This window comes from Lissotriton vulgaris, chromosome 7 (assembly GCF_964263255.1).
Source record: "Lissotriton vulgaris chromosome 7, aLisVul1.2, whole genome shotgun sequence".
In the NCBI taxonomy this organism is placed as follows: domain Eukaryota; kingdom Metazoa; phylum Chordata; class Amphibia; order Caudata; family Salamandridae; genus Lissotriton; species Lissotriton vulgaris.
In genome coordinates this window covers 1,406,769,587-1,406,793,565 of record NC_141695.1, presented here as the reverse complement: position 1 = coordinate 1,406,793,565, position 23,979 = coordinate 1,406,769,587, and the positions used below count along the sequence as shown (strand labels likewise).

Below are 23,979 nucleotides of genomic sequence, written 5' to 3'. Positions count from 1 at the left end.
AAGATTGTTCCCTGTTGGTCATATTCACATTTGTTGGTTGATATGAAGAATTGAAAGGGAGTAGACATCAACAATACAGCTCAAATTTGTAAAGCCAATGTGACTTCACAATAAGGACCAAGAATTGCCAAATATTGCTCCAAGTGATTTTATTTTGGATTACCAATCAATCTGGTATATAAGCAAACCAAAAATAAGTTCAATAGATGGATACAGCAGATAAGATGAAATATCTTAGTAGCTTGAGCCATGATAAATTGAAATACAGAATTGTGATAGACACAACAATAGAAAAACAGATCAAGACAAACATGTGTATATATATATTTTTTTACAGAGTTTTATACAGTGTGAACTTGAACTGAATAAGGTATCAGAGCACATTACATTGCACCAGTTGCATTACATGAGGACACATTAAATTTTGTTAGGCACGGGGAGGTTAAGTCATTTGCCCAGAATCACAGGATGTTCAGCATCATTGCAGAGACTCGAACCCAGTCTCCCAGATTCGAGGTTGACCACCCTAGCTGTTAGGCCAACTCCTTCAAGAATAAGGCTAGCAGAGAGATCTGTACCTCGAAGTCTAGAGAGAATGTGCTTTCTCTAACTGTGAGAAAACCAATGAAAAGTAATAGGATATTTAAAAATGACCTTATCTCCTTTCACACCACCAGACACCAACCAAATCATTACCCGAGAGCACTTAGATCAAGCAAGGGAGGAAAAGCACCAGGATGGGATCCCGGTTGATATTTTCAAAAACAATGCTGATCTTTGGGGCCCTCACTTGACTTTGGTTTTTAAGTCTTGCCGGAATCCCAGCTTCCCAAGTTCCTGGTCCAAATCCCATATTGTGCTGATATTTAAAAAGGGGGATCATAACTGCCCACACACTACAGACCCATCTCTTTGCTGGATTCTCTAATTAAGTTGGTGGGCCGCATTGTGTTGGGCAGATTACAGGAGTGGGTAGACCATAACAACATCATGTTCGACTTTCAATATGGCTTCTGCCAGGGAATTGGGACCACTGAACAGGCCATTAACCGGAATTTACTGGTGAGCAAATATACACATATAAAAGGGGGCAATCTGTTTTTGGTCTTGGTGGACTTGACCTCTGCATGTGACTGTGTTGTTCATGATAAACTTTGGTCTATCATGACTTCAATGGGCGTTGATTGCACCATTGTCAATTTCCTTAGATACTTATACTCAATGAGCTATGCAAAGATTCGCTTTGGTATGAGAGGTGAATGTACACACTCGGTTGACATTAAAAAGTGAGTCTGCCACGGGTGTGTACTTGCCCCGTATTTATTAAATTTATACATTAACAGCTTGGGCAGCACCCTTGCGGACTCTTGTATGGACCTGCCTCAAATATACTTCGGCCATACCAGCATTGCTATACGCGGACGACGCAGTGCTTATGGCCCACACTCACCATGGCTCTGCAGCACCTTTTAGATAAATTTGTATATTTTATGGAAAACTTGGGGTTATTAATTAACATAAGTAAAACGTAAGTTATGAAAGCTGTCCAAAAGTTATCTAAGGGGCGCAATATTGTAATAGGAAATGCGATTATACCTCAAACGCCTACCTTTTCATACTTCAGAAATGTATTTGATTGTGATGGCAATTGGAAAAGTGCAGTAAATTCGAGAAGGCTGCAGTTTTATAGATCAATTACGGGCCTGTGTAACTTCTCAAGGAAATTGTGCCATAAATACCCTAAAGAAATGTTGAATATTTATAATGCTAAATGTCGGTCAATTACGATGTATGGTTCCGAGCTGTGGGGCATGAATATGTGGATTCATTACAGCTGCTAGATTTTTTTGTTATTCTCCTTGGGCTCCCAATTAGTTGTTCCAACCTTCTGTGTCATGCAGCATTGGGTGCAACTTATTTAGAAGATCTGATAAGCATAAAGTCAGTCCTAAACCATGGACATCAGATCGTATGGGATTTAATTGCGGAATTGCACATGACTGTTATGGCTCTGAGCACGCCTTGAAAATCTCATGGCTAAAATATATTAAGAATTTTATGTCCGATATTTGCCACCCAAATATTATGATAATTATGAAATCTTGATGCATACCTCGAGGAAATTATCAATAAAAGAATCTGTAAAAATCTTGGAGGAAAAGAGATTTATGTTGGAACTCGTCAAGCTCCCTGTACAGCATAACCAAATGGTTTTGGCAAGTTTCACGATGCAACCGTATTTAATCAGCGTTTTAATTGCCCAACACAGGTTTGTCCTGAAGCGTTGCAGGTTAGATCTCTTTCACCGTCTAACTAGTTTCCCTAACACTAATAACTGGTCTTGTCAATTAATAGGTTGTCCCTGTGATAAGACATCTAGTCAATAGACCATCATTGGCTTTTTTCTGTAATTTCTTTTACTGATTTAAGGATCATTTTTATCAAGCCTTTACTGAAAGCACTCACTTTTAGACAATGTAGACAGCTTATTTATTATTACATCTGCTTCCAAATTTGCTTACATGTGTGACATTGGCAAGATTCATGAGGGCTGTTATTTCCAGAAGGAAGATATCAAATGATGTATTTTAAACTGTGTTTTTTCTTATTGCACTCATGTTTAAATCCTGTTAATTTTTTTATCGTATTGTAATGTATACTATATGATTCTCCACTTGAATTGAATAAAGATGATACCTTCAGTTTCCTATCGCACTGAAACTTCGATTGTAGCTCTCAACCTTGAACATCTCTCTGTCTTGGTACATGATGATCAGAAGGCCTTTTTCGATCATTAATTCTCCTTGTTCACTGCCAAGTTCTCACCTGCACGCCTCACTATCAGCAGTCTAATATAAACAATAAGCCTTTCTCTAACTAACAAGAATCATGATAACAAAGAAAGAAAGGATTACTAGCAAGGTAAAATGCATTTCAATTGATGCCTGTAGTCAGGCTAAATTAGCTGAGCATTTGATGAGATCTCAAATACATGATTATACATAAACATGTGTAACTTGAAGAATAAACATAAAACATGAATAAAAGAGTGCATGTTTATACGTTTCAACTGGTCACATATATAAATCTCTAATTCCTACAATCAGTACATATCATTAATACGTTTAAATGCTTTACCCATGCTAATGAAGTTAAGGCACACAGACATTATAATGTCAAATATGAGTATACAATTGTATGAAAGTGACATATAAGGGTGGGGTATAGAGTGCGCCACTCTTCATTTCATGACTCCTCTATAGATAATGAGAACGGGATATGGTAGCAAGAATGGGGCAGAACATTTCAAATTTCAATGGTTGCTTTAAGATGAGACCATGTTGCTCAAAACTACCCTCTTCTGAGTGTTTGGAAAACCCTCTTGCATGGGAAAATATTGTATGCAAAAAGTACAGCTGCCGTAGAAGAGCTAATTTTTAAAATATATATCATGGAAAGGGAAGCCAATCCTAGTTGTCTTTGTTCTGGTAAGAGGCCAAAAAGAATCTGCTTTTGCTTAGGTACGTTCAAAAAACACAAAAGGGATAGATTCATTTGGATCATCTTTGGAATACGAAAAAAATAAACTGATCTGACTTATGAAAAGTATTTCCTCAGTGAGAAGGCTGCATCTGAGCAGATGGGTAAAAGCCAAAATGTGGCAAATGATTGCTAGATAAGGGAGTGTGACTAGTTGGATGGATGAGTGAGTGAAGGAATTGTCACAAAATGCTACTGTTCTTCCACAAAGTCTTTATTCTCACATCATGCAGATTTATCTGCCTCCCAACACATTCACTGGACTGAGAACATCTGCAGCTAACTCCTACCATGGTTTCATTTAACTTTTTGAGTGTGGTTAGCAAACAATATTAACTTAGTCGTTATTGGCCCATACGTATCAATTGTTTACTCTTATCTCTCTTTTGTCCAAGTCAAACTAGCAGAATGATTGTCTTATGCTCAGTTCCATTCTTCAGTAAGCTGGATGTGCTAATAGTGTGATCCGCCCTCCTATATACTCCATGCCATATTCCATGCCATCATCCCAGTCACACAGTGCTGGACCAGTTCATCTCCCACAATCATGAATACCTCAAGCTCCTTTGCTGTTTCTTGTATATCCAATTTCAGGTAACATTTGTTGCTATCTTTGACAGCTGTTCAGCAAAAACATCCCAAAAAACTTTTACACTTTGTACCTCAGAATTGTATTCCATAACACAGAGCAATCATCATGTGATCCTGGGAGTCAAATTTCTCTAAATGACTATCTATCTATCTATCTATCTATCTATCTATCTATCTATCTATCTATCTATCTATCTATCTATCTATCTTAAAACCAAAAAAAAACACTGAAATTCACTGGTTATAATTAACTGCAACAGAAGTAATTTTGCAACACCATAGATTTCGGATGTTATTAGTGATGTAATATGTGAAGTCCTAAGCAGTTCATCATAATGGTCCAAGTTATACTCATGTCAGTAACCTATAAAATGTAAGTGTGTTTTGGTTTTAAAATGGTACTTTTTTTATTATGCGAAAGTCCAGGGAGGAATCCTGTGGAGTGGATCCCGGTCCATCATGAAGATTTGGGCTGTCACAAAGATGTGCCCCAGGCTTCCCTGAACTCGCTGGCTGCACTCTCTGGCTGCCCTTGATCGAGTGTTGCTGGGCTACCAGGCTTCACAGGAACTTTCACAAACTTAGCGCTTTGTGCTGCCTAATTGACTTTTAAGGCCAGAACAATACTTTTTTGCAGTGAGTAGCATGGGCTTCATCTGAAAGTTCCCTCCCATTACCAAATGGGGTAATAACACACTCCAATAGAAGGGAAGGAGGGACTTGGCGGCACTGGCAAGGATGACAGTAGCATGCAGGCTTCAGGAGACTGTGGATATTATTTAGTGTGTTGCATGCTTTGAGTGCCTATATTAAATACTACTTTTATCCCAAAAGTGAGTATTTGACTGGACAATTGAGTTTTCTGGAGTTTCTGGTCATACTTTCTAATCTTGTGCCTGTGCATCCCTTGCACCTCGCACCTACCTCTCCCTCAAAGCTTTGGACTGCTCAACCATTGAGAGTCACGGCTGAAGGGGTAGTGCTTGTCCCAGCTTTTCAGGACTCCTAGAATGTAGGGCCCCGGGACAGCAGGAGAAAAATGTTACTACACCCACAGTGGGGCCCCGTAAACACTGCCTGTCCTGTGGTTCCTGGAGAGGGGTTCTGATCCCTAAAATCTTGTTTAATTCATATTTTGCTTCTCCAATCTGTGGATTTTTCGATAATTCGCATATATCAACTGTGCAAATCCACCAATTTCTCAGGGTTCCTCCCTAACATCTGGCTGTGCAGAATGGCTTGTCTATTTTATCCATACATTTAATTTTAACTATCTCAAATGTTAATTTTCTTTGTAGCCATCAACTTCAAAAACAATTTCACTTTCAACTTATTTTACCTTTTTGTACTTTTTTTGAACTACATACTTTCTCAGAAAGTTATGTTTTTTTCAACATACTCTACAATCAACATTCCTTGCTGTGCCGGAGTCTTTGTGACCCAAATATCTGGATTTATAGTACTTCACTCTACTAGAATCCTTGCACTCATCTATATGTCCCATAGATCATACATTTAGTATCACATCTTTCACCAGTTGTTTTTCCCTTTTAATATCTTTTGCTTGCATCTCTACCACAAGGACATCCTTGGGGGCAAACTACCCCCCCTGTTACCTCCAGTAAGTCTCACACAATGGGATTGCTAAGAGGTCTTCGGAGGCCACGCCACCTTTGTCCACCACTCTGAAAACGTGCCTCCTCGTGCACTACTAGTTGGAGGATGAAGTCTACTTTACTCCAGAGGGACCTTTGGGGGCAAGAAGCCCTCCTGGTACCTCTTGTATGTTCTACTCATCGGAATTCCTGAGAGCTGTTTGGAAATAAAATAACATTTTAATTTATAACACGCACTCATACTCAAGGGTGTCTAGGTGTGGCGGATCTGAAAAAAAGGCTACCCGAAGGTGAACAGGCTGGATAAGTGACCTCAAGCTAATTGTTAAACATCAAGGTTTTTTAGAAGTTTGTGACAAGCGAGAAGATTGCTTTCTTTCTTAAGTGCCAGAGGTAAAGAATTCCACAGGCTAAATGTGCTTGCCGCAGGAACTTCTTCCCCCCCAGAAGTCAGTTTTTGCCCTTGGGATTACAAAAATAAAAGATGAGGTAGAGCAAAGCTGGCTTTCTGGGACATACCACATGAATCTGTGTGTTAAAATAATCAGGACCAAGCCTATGAAGAGCTTTAAAGGCGATACAAAAGGACTTACATTCAAGTCAAGTCAAGTCAAATAACACTTTATTCGATTAATTAAAATCATGAAAGTGGTGACAATAGTTCATACATATGTTAAAAATACAATAAAACCAATGTTCATCATAAATATACATAAGTTTCATAAAAAAGTTAAAATACAGAAGATAAAAATTAGGTAGCAGGAGAAATAAAATCACATCACAGTCTCTATTGCCGCTAATCTTTTGGCTTTGTTTCGAACCGCAGCCACCAGGAAACAGGCAACCCCGTAAATCACCCGGGGACTGCCTAAAAATTGTAAGTACATGAGTGCGGGCCTTACTTGAACGAACCCCGCCTCTCTAAGGAGTGGTACCAAGTACTGTTTCCTGATGTCGGCATAGTGATCACAGAACATGATAAAATGCATGAGGGTTGTGCTAGAAAATTTATCACAGCTGCAAGGAATAGATGACTCGGGTCTGCCCCATACAGGAAAGTGGCCGAGGGAGAAATGAACAATATTGAATCTAAATCGGATTAAAAGATGACGGTGAAAGGGAATTGTCACAATCTTTAGATATGGTTCAGGAAGTGGGGAGGTCGTCAGAACATAATTTGCTCTGACAGATGGTTTTAATAATTCCGACTTCTCCCGATCTTGCTCCGCTAGACTCAAAACATTGTTCTTAATCCACTCTAGGTCCCCCTTTTGCAGCAAATTTGGGGACGAGTACAGTTTAGGTCAACCCAATTTACAAAATGAGTTTCTGATATACACTAGCAAGGGTATTTTGTCAGCCTTGTCTAACGCCATGCAATCTTTTAAAATGGAGTGGTTCAATGTGATCTCACTATTAAGCCAAGTTTTAATCCAACAGGACAATGGGGCCAACTGTAAGAGAAAAAACGTGATATATCTCAGGCCTAACTCCGAGTGCAGGGAAAATACAGGGGTAGATTGAGGGACAGCTAGTAATGACCGTAGAAACTTATTCTCCATGATCTGCATTTTACCTAGCGATTAAGTAGCCCCAAAGAGAGGCACCATACAGTGCTATAGACAAGCTTCTATGGGCCTCGATCCCATATGTTTTGCGAAGCCCAACAAAGCTGAGGTTGATCTTGCGACAGCTATACTTTTGGCATTTAATTGTGGGGCCCAGTTACCCTTTTCGTCAAAAATGACGCCTAAATGTGGGAAAACCGGTACCCTGGATATATCCGCCCCGTTGCAGGTAAAACGTTTTATTTTTTGGGCCTTAGGACATTTGCCTGCCACCATGACATGGGACTTTTTAGTGTTTACCTGTAGGTCTAGTGACCTCATGAAGTCACCAAAGGCATCCAAGAGTCTCTGCAGCCCCAGTCCAGTGCGGGCTAATAGAACCGCATCGTCCGCATAAAGAAGGACTGGGACTGCAGAGTCTCCCACACGCGGGACATCCAGGGTGGCCCCCTCTAGGTGTTTGTCCAATCAATTTATATATAGGGTAAACAAGAGGGGGGCCAGGATACACCTCTGCCTGACACCTCGCTTGGAGTTAAAATAGCTAGTGAAACCCCCCTCCTTGTTAACTCTGATTGTCGCCAAGAGTCCTTGGTGAAGGGTCGCTAGAAAGTTAACCAAGGAGGGATCCAAACCTAAATTAGATAAAATCAGCCAAAGTTTCTCCTGGTTTACCAGGTCGAAGGCTGAAGAGAGGTCCATAAACCCCACGTAAAGCATACCTTCCTTCGCCTGGGTATATTTGCTTATAAGCATCTGCAGGTTTAGACACTGATCTAAGGTTCCTCTTTTTGCCCTAAACCCGTATTGGAGGTTGGAGAGAACCCCCCTTTCCTCCAGGTAATCTTCCTGTTTGTGCAGAATGACTCTGCCCAAGATTTTAACGGCAGAGTCAATCAGGGAGATGGGCCTGTAGCAAGAGTGGTCACTCCTCAAACCTTTTTTAAACACAGGTATTTTAATCGATGTTGCCCAGGATTGGGGGAATCCACTGATACTTGAGGAGTTGAAGACGTTTGTAAGTATCTTTGCCCAGAATTTTGGGAGTGTCCTAAAGAGATCCGCTGGGACTCCGTCTGGGCCTGGAGCCTTATTTTTAGACGTCTCCTCTATCGTCCTTTGAACCTCGGCCATCTCAAAATGTAACGGGGGGGCTTAGGATGAAGAAGTATTACCCACAGCTATGACGGGTAAACACTCCTCGATGTCATAAATCTTACTGAAATGTGATACCCATAGATCATCAGCGATCACACAGTCCATAATCGTGTTATCAACCCCGGAGAAAAAAGGGTGATTTATTGGGCCCAAAATTTGCTGCTATCCTTTAGGATATCTGTAGAAATTAGATTATTCCAGGCCTCGTTTTTAAGGGCTTTTTTCCTACAGGACATAGCCAGTTTATAGGTCTTTCTCATACTGGCAATGAGCTCACTATTCCGTGGTTTCAGTTTAAGGGCTTGTAGAAGGTCCTTATGTGCTTTGGAACATTTAGCATCGAACCACCTAGGATGGTTAGACTCTTTCTGTCTAGATTTGTTTTTTTAAATCCTGATTGATTCTAGTGCAGATGGCGACATAAGCGCCAATAATATTGTTACCAGTGGCTCTGCTATCTAGGCAGACTGCAGAGTCCTCCTCTGCCTTAGTGAGAAGATCCGACATAAAGGTGTCTGGAACTACCTTAGACCAGTTAAACCTCCTGGCTTGATCCTTGGGAGTCAGAGTGTTGGTGTTTATCGTACTCAGCTCCTGTCTAATTATTATTACGTCCCCCAAGTCCAGAACCAGAATAAGAGGATTGTGATCACTGAAAACAGAGACTACTACTTCATATGAGGTGGCCTTATTCACCAAACCTGCTGAAACAAAAATAAAATCTATTACCGTGTCTTAGTCTCTTCCTTTGAATGTCGGAGCCCTATTCCCCCCCCCCCCCCCCCAAAACCATCTACCTCAAACAAATTCATACTGGCCAAAAGGTCCTCAAGAGCTTCCCCCTGTGGGCTATGTTCAAAGTGTGTAGTGATGGATCCAGCGGGGCCTAGTTGCTGATCTGCCAGGCAATCCCAGCTACACGGATGAATGTTTTAGGGCCATATGTATCATAGTTTCGTTTTGCGATTCCTAAATAGTGATTTTTAAGGAATCACTATTTAGGAATCGCAAAATGGTATATATGAAGATAATCGCTTTTTTTTAGCGATTCCTTAATCTTCCTTAATTGCAAATTCGCAATTTGCGAATTCGCAATTAAGGAATAATTTCCAATGCATTCCTATGGGCCAGGAGGCCCATAGGAATGATTGCGAAATAATTCCCAAATTGCGAAATCGCAATTTGCTAATCGTAATTTGAGAATTATTGCAAGGGTGCAGGGGTGTCTCAAGGACACCCTGCTGCACCCCTGTAAATTACATGTGTGTGCATATGGCGCACATACATGCCCAATGGGCATGTATGTGCGTCATATGCCACCCTCACAAATGCACAATTGTGCATATTTACAAGAAATCGCAAATTACCACCTACTACAAGTTGGTGGTAATTTGCGATTTCTAAACCTGAAATCACAAGTCTAAAAAGCTTCATACATAGCATTTAAGGAATCGCAAAATTGCGATTCCTTAATTGCTTAAGCAAAATAAGGAATCGCAATTTTTTGTGATTCATTATTTTGCTAATGTTTCTTACATTTCAAAATCGGTAAAAGGCCGTTTGCGATTCGCTAAGGCCGAAATTCTGCGAATTACGGCCTTAACGAATCGCAAAAGGCTTGATACATATGGCCCTTAATCTCCCATCAGTATGGTTTCGAATAAAGTGTTGTATAAGAGTTTATAGTCCTCTAAAAAACCCGCCAGGGAGTTAAGGTGTAGGTTACGCAAATCCTTCTCCATGGCATTGTAGAAATTATTCAAGAGAGTAGTTGGGTGATTGGGGCCTGTCCATTCCAGGATTAGTATATTATCTGAAGACAGCTCAAGCTGTTCAAAAGAGCTGCATAGCTCTAATGAAATAAACATAAGCAATCCTCCTTAGGTCTAACCCCTAGTCCCGGAACTGCCTTCACAGCAAAACTGGAATACCCATCTAGAAAAAAACTATTATCTGTGTCCCAGGTCTCTTGTAGAGCAATAATGTCATGTTGCTTGACAAAATGTTTCCATCTCTCATCGGTGCATTTATTCTTTAGTCCTGCTATATTCCAACTAAGGAATTTACGGGAAGAGGAATGAACTACCGCCTTATTACAACCTAAAGGGGCTGATTCTGTCTTGTGTAGTCAATCATTAACTTCCATATTGGAGAGAGATGTGAACCTATTTAACAAGATTAGATCTGTGGGCCTTTGAATAGAATGAGTACCCATCGAGCATTGGGAAAGTGAGCTCCTTCTCTCCTTCCTCAATGAAGTCTGCTGAGCTTGGTATGTGTTATTGTTGATGACTGCTAGTTCAGATTGAGGGCTTCTAGTTGTTTGAACATGTAACCTAGAAGAACTTCTATATGTATGGGATACCGGGGGATAAAAATAACCCAGGGGAAGCGGCCTAATACCAGAGGCCATAATTTCAGATCCGTCCCAAAACAGTCTATCAGCCACATTAGCTCTGTTAAAATTTACAACCACACAATCACCAGGTATACTTTTACTTCTCCTCCCTACCCACGCAACCCGTCTAGCAAAAATAATATGCTAGGTGATGTCAGCTCCTCCACTGTTAATTTGAGAACACCACAATTGAGTCTTCCTCAAAAGATCAAACTCGGTTTCCACTGCACCAATATTAATAGGGGGAACCCCAGTTAGAACTGCTACTAAGGCGCAGCATCAGGTGGAAGATTTAAAATAGGGCCCCTGTTGGAGGAAGGCTTTGTATGGCCTGAAACCGGTTTAGATTGTGTGTAGGAAGGTAGCTACCTGACTATAGTTACCCCAGATTTTTTGCCTTGTGTTTAGATGGTTTTCGACTTAGTTGGCCTGGTTCCCTGCTAATCAGGGCCCCAGGCTATCTGCTCTCTCTGTAAAATGTATTCCATGTACCCTAGTTGCATAACTAGATTGGCTTGGGTCACCTTATCATCCCCTGTACAGAGCACTATAGGTGCCCAGGGCATAGGTGCATCTAAGGCCTACCAGGGGCTGCAGCATATCTTTTGCCACCCCTGGTTGGCTATCTAAAATTGACACAACTGGCTGATCACTCAGCTGGGGCAAGGTGGTGTAATCACCCCTTGTTTAGATATAGTATGCCTGTATCTAAACCTATCTGGACACATATATACCTATAAGTCACTCCTATGGCAGGCCTTAACAATCCTGGAGACAGAGTGCTTGGTTTTATGTGAGATGGTGCTCTAGCATGAGCTGAGCCTGTCTGCAGCTGTCGGGACCAATTCCCTAAGCTGTTCCGGGATAATGCCATACCATATACTATTAAGTGCATTATAATCCTCGCGGTTATATGTTAACTTTGGTTTGGCTTTATCAAAACATGTCGTGTAAGGTGTCATATGATTTGGAATACTATCCCCTCGACAGTCCTGTCGACGGGGATAACATTCCACCCCTCTAGAGGGAGACGACATGTTACTTTGCTAAAACACGGTTGATTTTAAAAGGAGCCTCAGCACCACAAAACGGATGCTTCTGCCACAGACACGGGTCTGACCTCCTGCTGCTGACCGAAACTCAGCCAAGAAGGCCTGGACAAAGGGTTTCCTGTCACAGGGAGGTGTCAAACCACCCCAGACAGGAGATAGTGGATTGTAGCAGGGAGGTTTGAAAGAAACCAGACACTCCCCAGCGCGAACTGGACAAAGGGAAAGGGGTGTAACCACCCCCTTCCTGGGTCCCACCCATAGGAGGGGACCTAGCAGGTAATCCAGCCCCCTAGATTGGTATAAGAATGGGAGCAGTGCCAAAGCACTCAGATTATCCTGACTGAAACTTATGAAATGAAACTCTGGACCCTTCGACATCCTACTCGACGTAGAAGACTGAAGAATCTCCCTTGTGGTCAAGGAGTGACCACCCTGTGCAAACAGGCACAATCCAGCACCTCGACATTTGCTTTGTTGCAGTTCCCGCCGGAACTCGAGCGACAGAGTCCGACAAGACCAAGCGAACCTGCCTTCCAACAACCCGATCCACAGTCCCTGCAGAGCTGAGACCCGTGGAGGCGACCGGAAGCGTGGGGCCCGCCATCTTGGAAAGACCACGAGACGCTGACCGTGCAGCCCAAGAGTGACCCTCGAAGCTGTACATCGGGGTTTGAGAAGCCCCAGCCCTGAGCCTCTTTTGCACTGAAGCTCACCCCTCTACACTCACCGAGTGCTGCGTGGGGCCCTTCTGCTTCTTTTGGCTCAACGCATTGGCCCGGTCACTTGCTCGTTGGCTTGTGGCCCCTGTGCCGAAGAACTACGAAATCTAATTTGTGATTTTGGTTGCTCCAGACTTGCACTCGCTCCTCTGAAAAGGAGCACCCGCTCTGACCCTCCCGGTCCGAGTGAGAAGCAATCTTCCAGTCCTGCGTGGATTTCTCTTGCCAAGTGTTGTTTGCTCCAATCCTGAAGCCGACAGCGCCGACGGCGAGAGTCTTCGTGGGACAGCTCGTGATCCACTCCTGGACATCGCAGATGCCCTAGAGTCCACATGGCAGCGGAGAGAAGCTCCTCGACAACCACCTGATTGCGCCCGACATTGCCTGGTTCCGTCCTGGTTCCACCCTGGTCACTGCTGAGTGACCCAGACTCTGTCCCCTCTGCTTTCAGGGACTCTACAACTCTGATCCACCCTTGTGGTAAATATTGGTAAATTGTGGTAAATATTGGATTTACCGTCTTAATTTCTATGCAGGTAAGTACTTAAACAAAAATAACTCAATCGGAAAGAAAGAGGCAGAGTCCGTGGTGTTAGAGTTCTTAGGGGTTTTATTCCTTAAAAAGGAATGGTCATGGTACCAGATCGGATATCGGGTTCCTGCCACCACTGGGGTGCAGGAAGGGATAGAGCATAGTTTATTGACATTACATTACTTTTATACTTAATATACACAATAGAAGTCAATGCAGAAGGCGTAACAGCTGAGAGAGACAAGATAAAGGTGCACACGTGTAGGCAATACGTAATCAGAAGGCGTGAACTAGGGCGTGCACAGAGGTGTGTTCTAGAAACGTCACATGTAAGTGTCAGAAGTGGGTGGCTCTATGACAGAATAGTGCAGAGTCAACAGGAATCGTTAGCTAGGATGCGCGCGCAGCTGCATGACGTGAGACTGACGTAAAGTTGGAGGGTGCAGGGGACTTGACATTTACACTAGAGGAAAGAGACAGAAGTCTGGTATGTCAGATCAACTCGTACCACTATCATATCTGATATCTGATGTTTAGGAACCATATTATCTAGAAGGAAAAGGTCTCTGGGGCAGAAGCTATTCTATACTGACTGTGAGTGCGTGTATAAGCGTCTACGTGTCTGCATGAGATGCGAGGGGGCATGGGCCTACCATGGTAACAGAGGCTATGAATTACTTGCACGGAGACAGTGAGGCCGGGCCCTTTGCTCTGCAGCTGGGGGGATGTTTACTTAAACTAGTAGGTAGGAATGTATTTTCGAGGAGCGGAACAGATAATGCGAAGGTTGAATTTGGTCTTGGCAGGCAGCAGGCTGAGCTGAGCGCCGTGAGCCGCGCAGGGAGTAAGGCAGAGGTCACGGGTACAGAGGCAGCCCAGGCTGAGGCGTTCAGAGTCAGAAGGCGGAAAAAGGCTCGATGGCAGAATTCAGGGCCTACTTCGCCAGAGCTGAAAAACGTGTAAAGTACACCACAAAAAGACGTTGGCATAGCATATTTAGAAACTGAATATTCAACCCGTTCATGGCGGGTCTGAAAGAGGACATGTTAACGTTGGACGCAAATGTATTTGCGTCTTCATAGCTGGCACAGGAGGGAAGTTACATGCACTTTAAGCTGGTACATGGAGACGGTGGGGTACACGTTAGGGAACATTTCTTGACCATAAAATTTATATTTCCTCAGGATCACACCGGACACTTCTCCTTCACAACGCCTGCAGCATCTTCAGCTCCAAGCACCATCAACCAGCGTGACAAAACCCGACACTACTTCGCACCTGTGCACCCGCTTCCTGTGGGTGAGGTAACTCATCAACGCTGGTGTTCCCACACTGGTACACACCTCTAGTGTATGTGTCTAAAGTTTCATCTTGCTAGGTTAAGCGGAAGTCTCCTTAAACTATAACTTTATAACTTTTACGCACCATTGACTTTGCATTGGTGCATGCTTGTGCTTTAAGCGCTGCACCCGAATCCCGCGGGCTTTTCCCGACTTCAGCATTGCTAGTCCCGACTGCTCCCAGCGATTCCCTAGGCCCTAGGCCTAACCACTGTTCGATTGGTATCTCTTATACCACTTTCTTAATATATGGTTTGCGTGGCCCCCCGGCCTCATCCATAATTGTGCAACTTTTATATGTTTAACTGTGCTTTTGTTTCAACGCATGTGCCTCTGCACTCATAAAGAGTACAGAGGATTATTTTAGAAATAAATACATATCTTTTTATATATAACTTGTGTGGTGTCCTTTCATTTGGTATTACAGGATTGTGATTGGTAAAACAGCTCGCTTAACACGACCTCTTGAGTTTAGCCTTTAAGGCTGCTTAGTCCATGCTACCACTAGGATAGCTTGTCTATAAGGTTGACTTACAACCAGATATCATAAGGGATTGTTTTGACTGATACAAGGTGGTTCCAGAATTGGAAACATCACATATCAGGCCAACTTCTCACATTGTGCTAACCCAGGTCCTGTCTTTGATGTAGGTTCTGCAGAGTTGGTCAGCCGCTCACTAAAATTAACCTCACCCCTGGGTCGCAGCTTCTCTTGACTTGGAGTCTTACTGGCGAAAATATCACACGGTGGAGTTTCAGATACTGCACAGTGAGCAATCTGTGATATGGGGCTCTCCCGTTCCTCCCGTGACACTATAGGCCTAAGATGTTGTGCCCTATATTCCTTTATAAAACAATCAATGAGCTTGCATTTATTTAATAGGCTAGCCACACATGCGTTGTAAAGGATGTTCCCCGTCCACAATGTCTTTGGCAATGTTCACGAGGGCCGGCTCCAGCCGAGATTCAAACAGCCCTTCCACCAAATCTGCCAGCTGAGCCGGGAGCCTTGAGTTAATTGTAGCATTTTCGGTGACCATACTAGGTTTTTTCTGCTTGCGGGTTTTTTTAGTGTACCTTCGTTTCGCCTTCGGTCCTAAAGAGTCTTGACCCTGAGTAAGCTCCTCAGTATCCTGGATGGCAGCCTCAGTCGGATCTTGGTCGATTTGAGGGGCCTTGGGAGGGTTCGCAATCACTACTGTGGGCTCAAGTGGAATAGAGGGAACAAAATCCAAATTAGGTGCAGTATCAGAGACATCATGAGTGGTAGGGGCGATGTTCAGGCCCAGTTCTTTCTCTGCATTAGGAATTTCTACACTAAGAACCCCTACTACCGATGTTAGGTACGAAATTATAGACTCAGACTTCCTAGGGACTTTAGCTTTCCTACCTTCGCCTGCAACATTGATGAGCTTGCGTTTCCCCATATCTACGACCAAGGGGGGGTGGCCCGGCCCAGCCTCTGCTGGCCCCTGATGGCCACAGATGGTCCCGCCCTTGTCCCGGGCTTAGCCCGGCTTGCGCCCGCGCACGTCCGCGGGGCGGAAATGATGTCTGGGCTTTACGCACACCGGGTGGAAAGGGAGGGCTGCTCCAGATGCCGGCGACCCTCAAAGGATCCTGGGTCACCGATAGAGTTGCTCACACACCTAGTCAGACATGCAAACAGTCAATCACACTGCCATTTACTCATCTATACAGTACTACACACACCACCTCACTTATTCATACAGATAATAGTACATACTTACTATCTTATGCAATCATTGGCACAAGCAGACACTCATCCATACAGCCACTCTCACAATCACTCACTCTCACATACAGTTACTAGAAAACTCCAGTACTCACATATACCACCCTTCATGTTGTAGTGTAGTTCCTATAGCCCTGATAGGTTCTGTGCATTGGAATAATATACATTATAGATTTTACATAGGACTGAGGTCAGTATGTCTCTATCGGGTACATTAAACTTAATTACTTGTGTGTGCCGGCTAACTCAAAGGTCACTAGAAACTTCTCGAATGAACAAGAAGGGATTAGTTTCTGACAACCGCATAAACATGACAACTTTGTTTCCCTTGGAGTCGAAACAATATCTTCAGAGTTGTGGAAACAATAGATTACAGTTTCACTCAGTCAATCATGCATGCTTCGTTTCTACAGAGTTGCACAGAAATAGAGAGATGGGTGTGTCAATAAAAGTGTTTATTGAACACTCTTATTTTTCATGAAAGAGATATGAACTGCTATAATCGTAAGACAGAATGCGAATTATAATACGTACAGCGTTAGCAGTACTATAAAATAATACTGCAATAGCGTGATCTGTAGCTATGACATATATAAAAATACATACATAAATAACACAGGCTAAAATACTCAACTGGTGCTTCTAAAATAATCCTTCCCCAGTGTACCTAACCTAAGTAAAGTACGAGGGAAGAAGTAGGTGCTGTTTAGCTATAGTTTAGTTTAGTTGTGCCAAGAGTTGCCAAAAGTTTCTCTAGGTTCTAATCAGCTCCGTACCTTAGAATGAGAGAGGTTGCTATGTCTTTCCTGGGTCTCGATCTCTAGCACTACGCAAGGGTAATCAGAAAAACTGGAGCTGGATTCTCAGCAACAGTGTCTGGTCAGTGCGTCAGTTGGGAAGTTGACTTCCTTCACGACACGTGGTGAGCCGCTTCGTGCAAGTAGGTATCCGAACCGCATTGTGCATTGCCATAGCAAGTGAAGGTATATTTATACCTTGAAGGTGTTTAGGAGTGCCAGTATTGATATACGAGTCGGGCATAAGATTGTCATGAATGAACCCCTGAGCAATAGATGTTCATGCATAATAAATGAGTTCTTGGAGAAATCACTATCCAGGCAAGGGGAAGTCCTAAAGGCTTAAGAGTCTGGTGTTCCAAGAACTCGTTGTGACGAAGAGGATCGGATGTAGTTGACCATGCCTGTTTTTGGTTAGCATGAGCAATGCCTAAATAAGGGCTGGATTTGATTTCTTGATTGATTGATTGATTTCTATGCCTAAATAAGGGCAAGGTGAAATGTACCTATATAAGGTTATGAATTGGGAAATCTATATACAGTATCTAAATCGACACACAACACCAACTCTAATTTCGTATGAACGACATTACTAAATCCTAAACATGTTAAACATATCTAAAATATATCTACACACAAAGTGCCAAAATACATTGTAAAATGCATTAGAACTGGTTGTAAGCATAAAAATGCATTGGTGCTGTACATATTAAAGCAATGTTTCATTCTAAGCATATGTTGACATTTGAATGCGAACTGAATCATGAAAATATACATTTATGAAATGGCTCATAAATACAGAAGAATAAAAGGCTGAAACCATTTCATGTCAGATTACATAAAATCTGTTTGTTTGTGGACAAGGTCATATATTGTCTCTGGAAGTATTCAAAGAATTCTATTCTTTTTTTTGGTTAAATTTCTTTATTGTTCAGTTCATGGCATATAGCATTTATAAATCAATCCTTTAAATCAATAATGTAGGAATGTTACACAGTTATGAATAATAACACCAAAATGTGAATAACAAAACAGTAAAAGAAAGGAGCATGAAGACAATCAAAAACAATTGAATTTCAAATCGACATCTCCATATGCTGTAACATAGGCTGCCCGGTTTTAATCCCTAGTTGTTTCTTCCTCAGCGATTTTATACGATACAAGCTAAATTCAAGATTAAACACATTGTAAAATTTAGCACGCCACATTTCATATGATGGCGCCTCTGGTTGTAGCCATATAGAGGCGACGCATAGTTGGGCAACAGCCGTAGCTATAAATAAAAAATATCGAAAAGGATAACAAATCTGAGTGCGTTAAATATCCTCACCCACTTCTCATAGCATGATCTCTCTAGAAATACAAACATCAACCCCCGTAGTTTGTGATAGAAGTTCTGAGATGTCACCTAAAAATTGTTTTAAAACTATACAATCAAAAAATATATGTACAATGTCATCTTCCTCCGCCTGACTATTAAAGCATTTCCCGTCGTGGAGTCCACCCCACTTCCTCATTTTCACAGGTGTATGATATAAGTTAAACAGAGTTATATAGTGTTGGGTGCGTAGATTTGCCATCAGTATGACTTTACTGGCCATATCTATTGATAATTGCACATATGAGCCAGTATTGCCAATTCTATCCCTCCACTTTGCTTTGTGCATCTCAATATCATCCCCCTGAGTCGCCACTAATATATCATACAATGCCCCTATCTTGGCTCTTTTATTCAAAGCATCTACTAAATCATTAATTATTATGGGTGAGTATCTACAATGTTTATTAACAAAGTCACGAATTTGCAAATATTAAAAAAAATCATTCTTAGATGTTTTGTATCACTCGACTAAGTCTGAAAAAGAAACAATTATCCCAACACTATAGATATTCCCTAGGCGTCGTATCCCCTCGTCCCCCCAGGTAACCATCTTTGTATCCCAAAAAAAACAAAGGAAATATTTCCGTGGAATTAAAAGGCGTGTAATAATTGATCCGGCTTATAGATACAATTTTGCGTATCAACTTCCACACCTTATATGCAGCAGAAGCAATTTTAAATTGTGTTCTTTTAAAATAACTTGGTTCATAGAACTTAAGCAAAGCCTCGCTCGCCTGAGTCCCCATTAACATCGGATATATATTAGGAGCTTCGAATGGCCTTGCTTCAATCCCGGTCACCAAATACTGCATGTTCTGCAGAAGACAAGCTAGATAATAAAAAGTAAAATTCAGCACCCCCCCACCCACCACGTACCAATGGTAGCGTCATATATTTTGAAGCACGCCGAGTTTTCTTCCAGCCCCATATAAACCTATCTGCAACAGACTGAAGCTGCATGCATTGTAATCGTGTCAGCTCTAGTGGTACCGTCCTAAAGTAATATATTACCCTTGGGAGTATACACATTTTTAAAGCATTCCATCAGCCTACCATTTATAAATGAAGACACCAACCGTTTCCAATTGTCTACTTGCTGAAGCTAGTATGTCTGCCCAGTTCACTTCAACCATCTCTTCAAGTGACATTCTAATCTTCATTCCCAAATATCTTGCTTCTGGTGTAACATGTACTTCACAAGGACAAAGTCCCTCGGTGCAAACAACCTGGGTTTTAGAAACATTTAACGTATACCTGGCAACTTTCTTGAACTGTTGAGTCTGGTTCTCAATCTCCCTTAGTGCTTGCTCTGGATCAGATGTTACTACCTCTATATCATCAGCGTAAGCAAGAACACGTTCTTGATGCTGCCCCACTACCATTGACTTTATACTATTCGTGGTCTCCAATATTTACAACAATGGGTTAATAAAAATAGCAAAAAGTAAAGGCGAACAGGGGCATCCCTGCCGGGTGCCCCTAGTTATACATACAAAAGATGACTCTTTCCCCATTGTACAAATGTTAGCCCGTGGACGTTTATACATAGTCTGTAGTGCTAACAAAAATTTGGGACCAAACCCCATCTTTCGCATTGTAGCCCTAACAAAAATTGGGGACCAAACCCCATCTTTCGCATTGTAGCCCATAAGAACAACCACGATACGCTGTCAAATGCTTTTTCAGCAAATAAAAAAAATATACATATATGCTTTTGCAGTGTATTAGCGTAGTCTAACAGCGCAATAACCCTATGTAAGTGATTAACCGTACTCCTACCAGGCAAAAGACCATGCTGATGTCTAGATACCAACAGTGATATAACTTGTGCTAACCGAGTTGCAAGGATTTTTGAATACACCTTGCCATCAGCATTTATTAATGATATGGGTCTATACGACCCAGGAAGCCTGGGAGACTTATCCTTCTTTTTAAAAATTACTATATTGGCATCATCCCAAGATGGTGGGGAATTCCCACAATGAGCCTCTATAAAAGTAGTCAGAATATAATTCTTTTTAATAGAGAAAACTATCCGATAAAACTCCACGGCAAGTTTATCCGACCCTTTCTCTAGTGCTAATCCATCTAGTGCTGTCTGAAGTTCTAGCATGGTAATGGTAGCTTCTAGCTCTTCCCGTTCAGCTAGGCCTAACTCAGCTAGATCAAAATTGTGCAAGTACCGCACTATACTGTACTGCTCCACTAGATTCCTTCCATGGTTTCAAATGTGCCCCCTTTACCATCCTCCAAAATTTCAATTTGCTGGGAAGTTTGTCTACCCCGCAATCTTTGAGCTAGACATCTACCAGTTGCTTCCCCATATTCATATCCTTCTTGCTTATGTATTTTGAACTGAACAGCTATTTCTTGACTCCATACCCCATTAATCCTGGCCTTACAGCAGGCAGTCTTGGTTTGCTCTTCTTTACTATCGGCATTTGATCTAACCGCTTGTATAAGTTCACACTGAGCCTTCTTTAACTCCTCAAGTAAACCCAGCATTTGTTCTTTCTGTCGTTTCTGCTTAGCCCAATCATAGCTAAGCGTTTCACCCCTTAGCCCAGCTTTCAAAGAATTCCAGATGAATGGTTGGGCAGCCGATCCTCTGTTGCTATCCAGAAACAGTGCAGCCCAATTTGGATATGATGAATGTATTCCTCATCACTTAAAAGTTTTTTGTTAAATGTAAAGGACCTCTGTTCCCTCGGGAGGCTAAGACTAGCAAGATCCGTAACCACGGGTTCATGATCCGATGTAATACAGGGCCACACCTGCATCTTCGCACCAACGGTCAATGACCGAGGTAAAAAAATGTAGTCTAGCCGAACAAATTTATTGCGTGGGGACGAGAAAAATGTATACCCCGGATCTCCATGATTCACTGCTGTCCACCCATCAACTAGTATATGATTCTGTAACAACTGTTGCAAAGCCCTAAATACTTTAGGCTTACACCCTTTATACTTAGCTAAGTAAGAATCTCACGTCTGCCCATCCCCATGTGTACTAAAATCCCCTAATAGTATCAATGGGGTCCCCCAGAGTGCCAGCTCAACATTCAGAAATGCGGAAATCTCAGCCTCATCCAAATTTGAACCATATACTGTACAAAGCGCAGTCGTAGTGCCCCCTAAAATACATTCTGTAATAGCCCACTTCCCCAGATTATTCACCCTCTCTCTACCCGTACCTATTATACCATGACGTACCAAGATCGCCACCCCCCTGTTCACAGTAGATTGTCTAGAAGTTGTTAACAATGTAAATCCCAGCTCAGCTAATATCCTACAGTTGGACCAGGGGACATGCGTCTCTTGCAAACAAAGAATATCAGGGTTTATTAGCCGCAACTCAGCAATAACACGTTTCCTTTTAAGGACATTGTTCAGCCCACAAACATTAAATGAACATATGCGGAGCCTCCTATCTGCCATTACTATGTAAATATCTCATGGCCATCAATATATAAATAAAATATACTCCAAGACTCCTACAGCACATACTATGAACTTACTTTTTACCCTTTAACAGATTCCCAACCAACCCTTAACTCCCTAAGTGACTGTCTGCACCCTCCCACCACCACCCCAAAGTACCCCCCACCCACCCTGCCCGTAACCCTCCCCCATCAATGAGCCTGTGAGGTGTCGGGGGTGTTCTCAAAAAGGTTTGCTGACAAAGGTGCTCTTGGTAAAGAGGGTTTTATTATTTTGTACAGTCTTCGTTTCTGGACAGGCACTCTGTAGAAAGGGAGGGGGTTGTCAGTCTCCTCCGTCGTGGATCTCCCTGCTCCCGGCCGCCGTTCCCACTGCCTCCTGGGAGTTGTAGGCCGTCTCTCCGCCGTCTCGAGGGTCTCCCGGTACCGGCAAAGGAAAAACAACAGGACTGAGTCCGACTGTCCCTAACGTGGACTCTGTACACGGGTAAAGGGGGTGAGGATAACACACGTGCAACACAATACCCAGGGCGAGTGTCGGGACCCAGTGAGGGAGGGGTTTATGTGCCGAGGGAGTCGCGCGTGTCCTCAGGGAGGCTTGTTCCATCTACGGCCCGCCCACCCGCTGAATCTTGACCGTACCTGGTCTAGCCACACTTCTCGGGAAGTGTGGCTGGGCGATGCGTTATCCCGGTGGCCTCCTGGCTTGTTGCGGTAGTCGCTGTCTCGGTCTCCTGCCTTTTCCGCCCTCGTCGTCCCTGCCCTCGGCTCCTCCGTCCTCCGATCTTCCTGCTTGTACTCCACCTCCGTCCTCCGATCTTCCTGCTTGTACGCCTCCTCCGTCCTCCAATCTTCCTGCTTGTACGCCTCCTCCGTCCTCCGATCTTCCTGCTTGCACGTCTCCTCCGTTCTCCGCTCTTCCTGCTCACTCCGCTCCGTTCTCTCACCACCAGTCTCCTTCTCCACCTCCGGGTGTCTCGCACACCTGTGTGGATTCAGGGATGGGTTTTACCTCGGTATAGAGGGCGTGTCCCAAATCCGGATCCGCCCACTTAAAGCTGTAGGGATCTTCTGAGTCCAGCCCGGGACGGCATCCGACGACGTCAGGGGTTTTCCAGGTCTCCGTGTGCTGCGTAAAAAGAGGAGACACATGAATAGGCAGGCCAGGGGGGCCGGAGTCTGGGTCCCCCTTGTCACACACCTCCCCCTATGATTCTCCCGATCGGGGAGAGGAAACCTGGACAGGAAATCTGCGTTGACGTTGTCAGTCCCCTTCTTGTGACGGACTTGGAAACGGAAGGGCTGCAGGGCGAGAAACCACCTCATAACCCTCGGGTTGTTAGAGATGTTTCTGCTCATCCATAACAGGGGGGCATGGTCCGTATATAACACAAACGGACGCCCCTCCAGGTAATAACGCAGTTTGTCTATAGCCCATCGTATGGCGAGGCACTCTTTTTCGATAGTGGGATATCTCACCTCTCTCGGGAACAACTTCCTGCTGATGTAAAGGATGGGTTTTTCACCCCCCTCCCCCGACTCCTGTGATAGAACGGCCCGATGCCGAAGTCAGAGGCATCCGTGTGCAGGATGAAAGGCATAGAAAAGTCCGGTGACGTCAATACAGGGCTTTTTGTGATGGCTCTTTTGAGAGTCTGGAAGGCCTTCCACATAGCTGGCGACGGATTGTGGAAGTCGATTCCATTACGGTGTTTTTTTAACGTGTCCGTCAAGGGAGCCGCCACCTCTGAGAACGCTGGGATGAACCTCCTGTTATAGCCCACTAATCCCAAGAAGGCCCTCATGTCTTTAGTGTTCTTGGGAAAAGGGGTGTCAGCAATGGCTCTCACTTTTTCGATCTGTGGCTCTATGGCCCCGTGACCCAGCAAATATCCCAGATACTTGACCTTCTGGAATCCTATCCTGGATTTCTTCGAATTGACGTGGAGTCCGGCGTCTTTTAGTTGTTGGAGTATGATCCGTAGGTGTTGTATGTGTTCCTCCCAAGATGGACTGAAGATGATGATATCATCGAGATACGCTGAGCTGTACTTCTGGTGTCCCCGTAAGACCTCGTTCATCAGTCTCTGGA

At 43.3% G+C, this 23,979-nt stretch overlaps 1 protein-coding gene across 4 annotated transcripts in view; it reads left to right on the top strand.

Annotated features, from left to right (window-relative positions):
• Window positions 1–23,979, top strand: part of LOC147705734 (sulfotransferase 1C1-like) — a 698,364-nt gene that overhangs the window by 29,901 nt on the left and 644,484 nt on the right. The gene's annotated exons all lie outside the window — the stretch shown is intronic.